The 6,674-nt window shown below is 45.1% G+C and overlaps 1 non-coding gene across 1 annotated transcript; it reads right to left on the bottom strand.

Annotated features, from left to right (window-relative positions):
• Positions 1-6,032: 6,032 nt before the first annotated feature.
• On the bottom strand, positions 6,033-6,105 carry TRNAC-GCA. Its single transcript has one exon. It is a non-coding gene; the product is annotated as a tRNA-Cys (tRNA).
• Positions 6,106-6,674: the final 569 nt, after the last annotated feature.

Raw genomic sequence — 6,674 nt, forward strand, 5'->3', positions numbered from 1 at the left:
GCAGTGAGCTATTTCTTGACACCGCGGTGCTTCTGTATTTTTGCCTCCTTCAGAAATACGTTCATTTATTTTAAAGCCATTTTTATGACGTATGCATGCCCCGTCATAAAAAAAAAAAAAAGTTTACATAGGAAGGGACAAAAAGATATGAATTGCAGAGATAAATCTTGGTCTGCAAGGGAAACAGAGAACCTACATTTTCTTTCTGGGTTTGGCAACACAGGAGGACACCGGGAAGAACTTTGAGATGGATATAAAATGTGATTTCATCATCCCTTCCCATCACTAGGACCACTAGGGAACTAGATTCTTTTTTTCCTCCCCAATTTGGAAAGCTCTATCACTCCCCACTTCTTGAAGGAGAGTGGGTTGGATTCAGATGGTATTTTGGTCAGTGGCTCGGGCCCAGAATTGCATGGCACCTCCTGTGTTTATCTAGTCCCTTAACTTGTGCACATAATTAATATTAAGTAGGTATGATTATGCGCCGGGACCCGCCATGGGAGAGCCCACCCATGACAAAGGTAGGTGGAAGAGAACTGTTAAGCAAGGCTTCAGAACTCAAGGGGCTCCCTAGGCTTTCTTGAGCATCTACCCCAAAACCAGAATCTGTCTGTTTTACTGTTTCACAACTTTCCCCAACTCCTCTGACATTAACAGGGAGCCAACCCTGACCACTTTTCTCTGAAGAAAATCAACTTAGGGCTCTAGCTAATAAGTCTCCTGGACATGAGAGGAATATTTCAGATCAAACCCCCTCTGTTAGCATTCTAGTTTGCTCGGCAGGTTTATCCAGACTCTTGCAGCTACACATGTGATTATTTACAGCCTCCCAACTGTGAGAGGCACGGAAAGCCTAAAACATAGAGTCTTTCAAAGAGTTAAAAGTTATTAGAGTAGTGCTAGTGCTGGTGTAGGGTTTCATTACTGGGCCAATGCTTGTTGCTAAGTTCCCATATCTCTTATCCACTGTGCACCCGGGAATGCATTAGTTAACATAGTGAGAATGCTAGAAAAACAAGTGTAGCCTTGAAATTAACCACATCAGACTTTTGAGCTAATTGGTTCTTTCTTGTAACTCACTGCACCTTTGCTCTGTGAAAAACGTTAACTGTGTTTGATATTTTCTGAGGCTGACATAGATTAGAAATATAAAGAAAAAACACTTTGAGGGAAAACAAGTTTTCTGGTTGAGCAGCCTTTATCAAAAGAGGGTCATAAAATGTTCACAGGCCTCCAAGGCCAGAAGATACTGTACAGAACATCTTTTGTGGAAAAGGTATGCAGAAAAATCATGGTTTCAATAAAGGCAATACTGCTGGAATGTTGGGCTGACTCTGTATGACCTTGCATCTTTCATTTCCCTCTATGTACAAAAAAGGTATATAAGTACCGTTTAAAAATAAAGCTATGGATCTCGCTCATCAAAGCAGCTTGATCTCCTCGTGTCAATCATTTTCCTCCTCTTACTCTCTCTTTCAGGCTAGTTCCCATCTGGAGTACAGAGATCCGCCATGTCTACTTATTTGCCTGGGTTTCTAAGACCTGAATGGGAAGGCGCCCTGCGCCTTCACTCCCCCGGGAGACTGAGAGGGCACCTGTGGCCTCACATAGACGGTGCAAGTCTCTTGTCTTGAGACTTTATTGATTTTCTGTATAAACCAAGGAACTCCAGCCTCTTTTCTTCTCTCCTCCAGTTTCTTATCTACAACATTCTTATCTATCTCTCTCTCTCAATCAATCGCCGATGCCGTTTCTCCTTCGGGTTTCCCTGGATCCTGTGGGGGCTGGACCCCGGCGATTATGTCTGTGTTTATCTGTCTGTCCATCTCTCCATCTAATGATCCATCTATCCATGCCTTCATTCACTCATCTAATGGTCTAGATAGATAAATTATAGATACATAGATGTAGACAGTTGATTGACAAGTAGATAGATTGATAGAGGGACAGATGGATGAGTGGGTGGAAAGATAGGGTTGATAAATATACAGAGGTGATAGGTAGAAGATAGATACTAGATAGATAGTTGAGTGGCTCAGACTTGTCTGACTCTTTTGCAACCCCACGGACTGTAGCCCACCAGGCTCCTCTGTCCATGGCAAGAATACTGGAGTGGGCTGCCATTTCCTCCTCCAGGGGGTCTTCCCAACCCAGGGATGGGAACCAGATACTGTAGGTGGATTGTTTACCCACTTGAACCATTAGGGAAGCCCCAGTATATAGATAGGTAATACAAGGTAGATAATACAGGATATTAATAGAAGGACAGAGAGAGGAAGAAAGGAAGAAAAAAAAAGAAAAGATAGAGTAGACATATCAACTCTGAACAAAATATTCTTTTCCTTAGAAAATTTTGGCCTTTAGTTGGATAAATTTTTCTTCCCAGGTCATGACTTGCTGTCAGCATCCTAAACCAGTAGAAGCCGCGCCTCTTCTGTTTTACTTTCTTCTGCTGTTGGTTGGTTATTTGTCTGTTATTTTTCTTCCCCCTTCTATTTCCATACATGTCCTTTCTTCTCTGTTTACCTGCCCACTTACATCCGCTCTGTTGAATCTCATGTGTGCATTTTAAACCTTCTGCATTCAGTTGCAGTCTTTACTCCCTGTAGAAGCCCTCTTTTCTTCCACCTTTGAGTAACATCCATCCATCATTCTTTACATCTCAGATGATCCCTCACCTCAGCGAACGTTCCCATTTCGGCTCCTCCTGCACACCCTTTAGCTCTCTACCATTCTCTACAAATCCCCTTTTTATTTCCTTAGGGGCAGTGAGACATTAAATATTTATGTTCCCCTTCTCTCATTTAAAGAGGTTTTTAGGTACTAAGGCTTCAAGCCTCAGGAAATTTTTCTAGCAGAGCAAGAAGAAAGACAACGGGTCAATAAATAAATTGTCCTTCTAATTTGTGTGTTTCTACAATTCTATGAGCATACGACTGGGAGAAATGATGGTGTATGTCATGGGGAGTGTGATCATTGTAAGGGACCCATCCCCTGGGAGAGAGGCAGTTTTCTGATACATACCAGGGTTTTGCAGAGCCTGAAGGAGAAATGGGGAAGCATGGTCTGAAGGTTGGTAAGCAAGGTGGGTACCTGTGCTGCTATTGCTCAGCTTCACAGGGCTGAATGATCTTCCCTGGTATGGTTGCTCACTCACTAAGTCGTGTCCAACTCTTTGTGACCTCCTGGACTACAGCCAGCCAGGCTCCTCTGTCGTTCACTATCTCCCAGAGTTTGCTCAGAGTCATGTCCATAGAGTTGGTGATGCCATCCAACCATCTCATCCTCTGGCATCCCCTTCTCCTCCCGCCTTCCGTCTTTCCCAGCATCAGGGTCTTTTCCAGTGAGTCGGTTTTTTGCATCAGGAGGCCAAAGGATTGGATTCAGCATCAGTCCTTCCAATGAACACTCAGGACTGATCTCCTTTAGGATGGACTGGTTGCATCTCCTTGCAGTCCAAGGGACTCTCAAGAGTCTTCTCCAGCACCACAGTTCAGAAGCATCAATTCTTCGGTGCTCAGCTTTCCTTATGGTCCAACTCTCACATCCATACATGACCACTGGAAAAACCATAGCTTCAGGTGGCCAAAGGATTGGAGCTTCGTCTTCAGCGTCAGTCCTTCTGATGAATGTTCAGGGTTGATGTCCTTTAGGTCTGACTGGTTTAGGATTGAATGTCTCGTGGAAAACCACCTACTCTGTATTCAGCATGGAAGTAGAGTAACTGAAGAACAGCTCAGTCATGTCCAACTCTTTGCGACCCCATGGACACCAGGCTCCTCCATCCATGGGATTTTCTAGGCAAGAGTACTGGAGTGGTTTGCCATTTCCTTCTCCAAGGAATCTTCCCGACCCAGGGGCTGAACCCAGGTCTCCCGCATTGTAAGCAGACGCTTTACCCTCTGAGTCACCAGGGAAGTCCATGGGTGACCCAGTGAACCACACAGAAACAAATAACCAGATCCGTGGCCGATCCCTGGAAAGCATGAACCAGACGGAGCTCAACTTTCTCTCTGGCTTATTGAAACAGCCCTCAGGGTTCTGAGGTCAGCTGACCTGCAGAAACAAGCACTGCATTTGCTCTATAATTTAGCCAGGACTAGCAAACTCTGGGAGATAGCGAAGGACAGGGGAGCCCGGCGTGCTGCAGTCCACGGGGTGGGGCAAAGGGTCGGATACGACTTAGCGACTGAACAACAGCAACTAATTGGAGGAGGCATTGTACCTACTGGCATTCATCCACGTTGTCCAACGCTGTCTGTGGGTGGTGATAAACGGTGTCTTTTCCTGACTCCATGCTTCATGACGAGAACATGCTGCTGCTGCTAAGTCGCTTCAGTCGTGTCCGCCTCTGTGCGACCCCATAGATGGCTCCCCCGTCCCTAGACAGGGGTAATCAGGCAGTGGACACAGTCTGAGGGCTTCCCACGTGGCACTAGCAGTAAAGAACCCATCTGCCAGTGCAGGAAACAAAAGAGACGTGGGTTCAGCCCCTGGGTGGGAAACATCCCCTGGGGGAGGGCATGGCAACCCACTCCAGTATTCCTGCCTGAAGCATCCCACGGACAGAGGAGCCTGGCGGGCTATAGTCCACGGGGTCGCAAAGAGTCAGACACCAAAGAGTCAGACACGACTGAATCGATTCAGCACACGTGCAGGCAGTCTGGAATTTAACACAATGGAAATAGACAACTTCCTGTAAGCTCACTCTTCTCCATGGCAAAGTCTTCATTGATTATGAATATCAGAAGCCAATATAAACATCATGACGGGGCTGAACACTGAGTCGTACAGAAGTTTGACCTGTCCAGTGAGGTCCTGGTGTTGAGAGCTACCTGGTTCTGTAATTTTGTGTCCGTTTGTTAATTTTTATTAGGCTGCACTGCATCTTAGTTGGAACATGTGGGATCTAGTTCTTCGACAAGGAATTGAACACATGCCCCCTGCGTTGGGAGCCTGGAGCCTTAGCCACTGACCATCAATGAAGTCCAGGCATTGTAGTTTGTTTTTTATCTCGACTCAGATGGTAAGGAATTCACCTGCAATGCAGGAGACGTGGGTTCGCTCCCTGGATGGGGAAGATCCCCTGGAGGAGGGCATGGCAACCCACACCAGTATTCTTGCCTGGAGAATCCCATGGATGGAGCAGCCTGGCGGGCTACAGTCTGTGCGGTTGCAAAAGAGTCGGACACAAGTCACTAACTAACATAAGAATCCCAACTTCCCAGGCACTTTAACGGTGTCAAATGCCAACAGGTACCAGATATCCAGTCTTGAAAATTATCTGCAATTATGTCCCATAATCAGTTTGTGTTTATTAATGTTGCTGGAATCTTTAGGCTGTAAGTTACTGTCTCTTTTTCTTAGTTCTACCATAACCAAGTCACTGTAGACTGGATGCGTTCAACGACAGACGCTTACTTCTCACTCTCTGTCATCATATAGAGTTAAGAGATAATAACTGCCAGAATGTCCCTCCAAACAACCCACAGCCCCAGTAACCTGACCTGCATTGTACTCATAGATAAGAATTATAGAGATTAAGATACAGGCTCCAAATAGCAGGACAAAAATCCTGGGCTGGGATATCAAAGTAGTCCATCCTAAAGGAAATCAGTCCTGAACTTTCACTGGAAGGACTGGTGCTGAAGCTGAAGCTCCAATACTTTGGCCACCTGATGCAAAAAATTGACTCCTTGGAAAACACCCTGATGCTGAGAAAGATTGAAGGCAGGAGGAGAAGGGGACAACAGAGAATGAGATGGCTGGATGGTGTCACCGACTCGATGGACATGAGTTTCAGCAAGTTCTGGGAGTTGGTGAAGGACAGGGAATCCTGGCGTGTTGCAGTCCATGGAATTCTCCAGGCCAGAATACTAAAGTGGGTAGTCTTTCCCTTCTCCAGGGGATCTGCCCAACCCACGGACTGAACCCAGGTCTCCCATATTGCAAGAGGATTCTTGACCAGCTGAGCCACCAGGAAAGTCCAAGAATACTGGAGTGGGTAACCTGTCCCTTCTCCAATGGATCTTCCCGACCCAGGAATCGAACCAGGGTCTCCTGCATTGCAGGCAGATGCTTTACCAGCTCAGCTATCAGGGAAAACCTTGGATGATTTAAATAATCAGATCTTTCTACTCTCGTGGCTACATTTCAATCTTGGTGTTTTTGTTTTTGTTTTTCTTTTTTTCTCCTACCACCAGCTTTAAATTTCAGTGAGCAACAGAAGACTGTAAAAGCTAATTCCCTTTTACATTTTTTCCATTGTAAGATTTTCATTAACTGCCAGAGTTCCTGGACTGAACAAACGACATTTAGAATTCTCCCACACATTTCAGTCGGTGAATGCTTCAAGTTAATTCAGAGAAAATCGGCTATTTTCATATATAATGGGGAAGGGAGTAAGAAAAAATTAATATATGTACATTTATTTATGTATTTATATATTTTATGTATTTATTTATGCAATTATATATTTATTTACACTCAAGGGTAAATAAATTACGCTCTGTGTAATGTGTGATCTTAGTTTCTGGACCAGGGATTGAATCTATGTTCCCTGAACTGCAAGGCAGATTTCCTAACCACCAGACCACCAGGGAAGTCCCATAAGGAAACTTAAGATCCTTGTAACAGGGAGGAGTTTGAGGCTCCCGGCTCTACAACTCTGA

Source organism: Oryx dammah, unplaced genomic scaffold, assembly GCF_014754425.2.
Source record: "Oryx dammah isolate SB20612 unplaced genomic scaffold, SCBI_Odam_1.1 HiC_scaffold_23, whole genome shotgun sequence".
NCBI classification, from domain to species: domain Eukaryota; kingdom Metazoa; phylum Chordata; class Mammalia; order Artiodactyla; family Bovidae; genus Oryx; species Oryx dammah.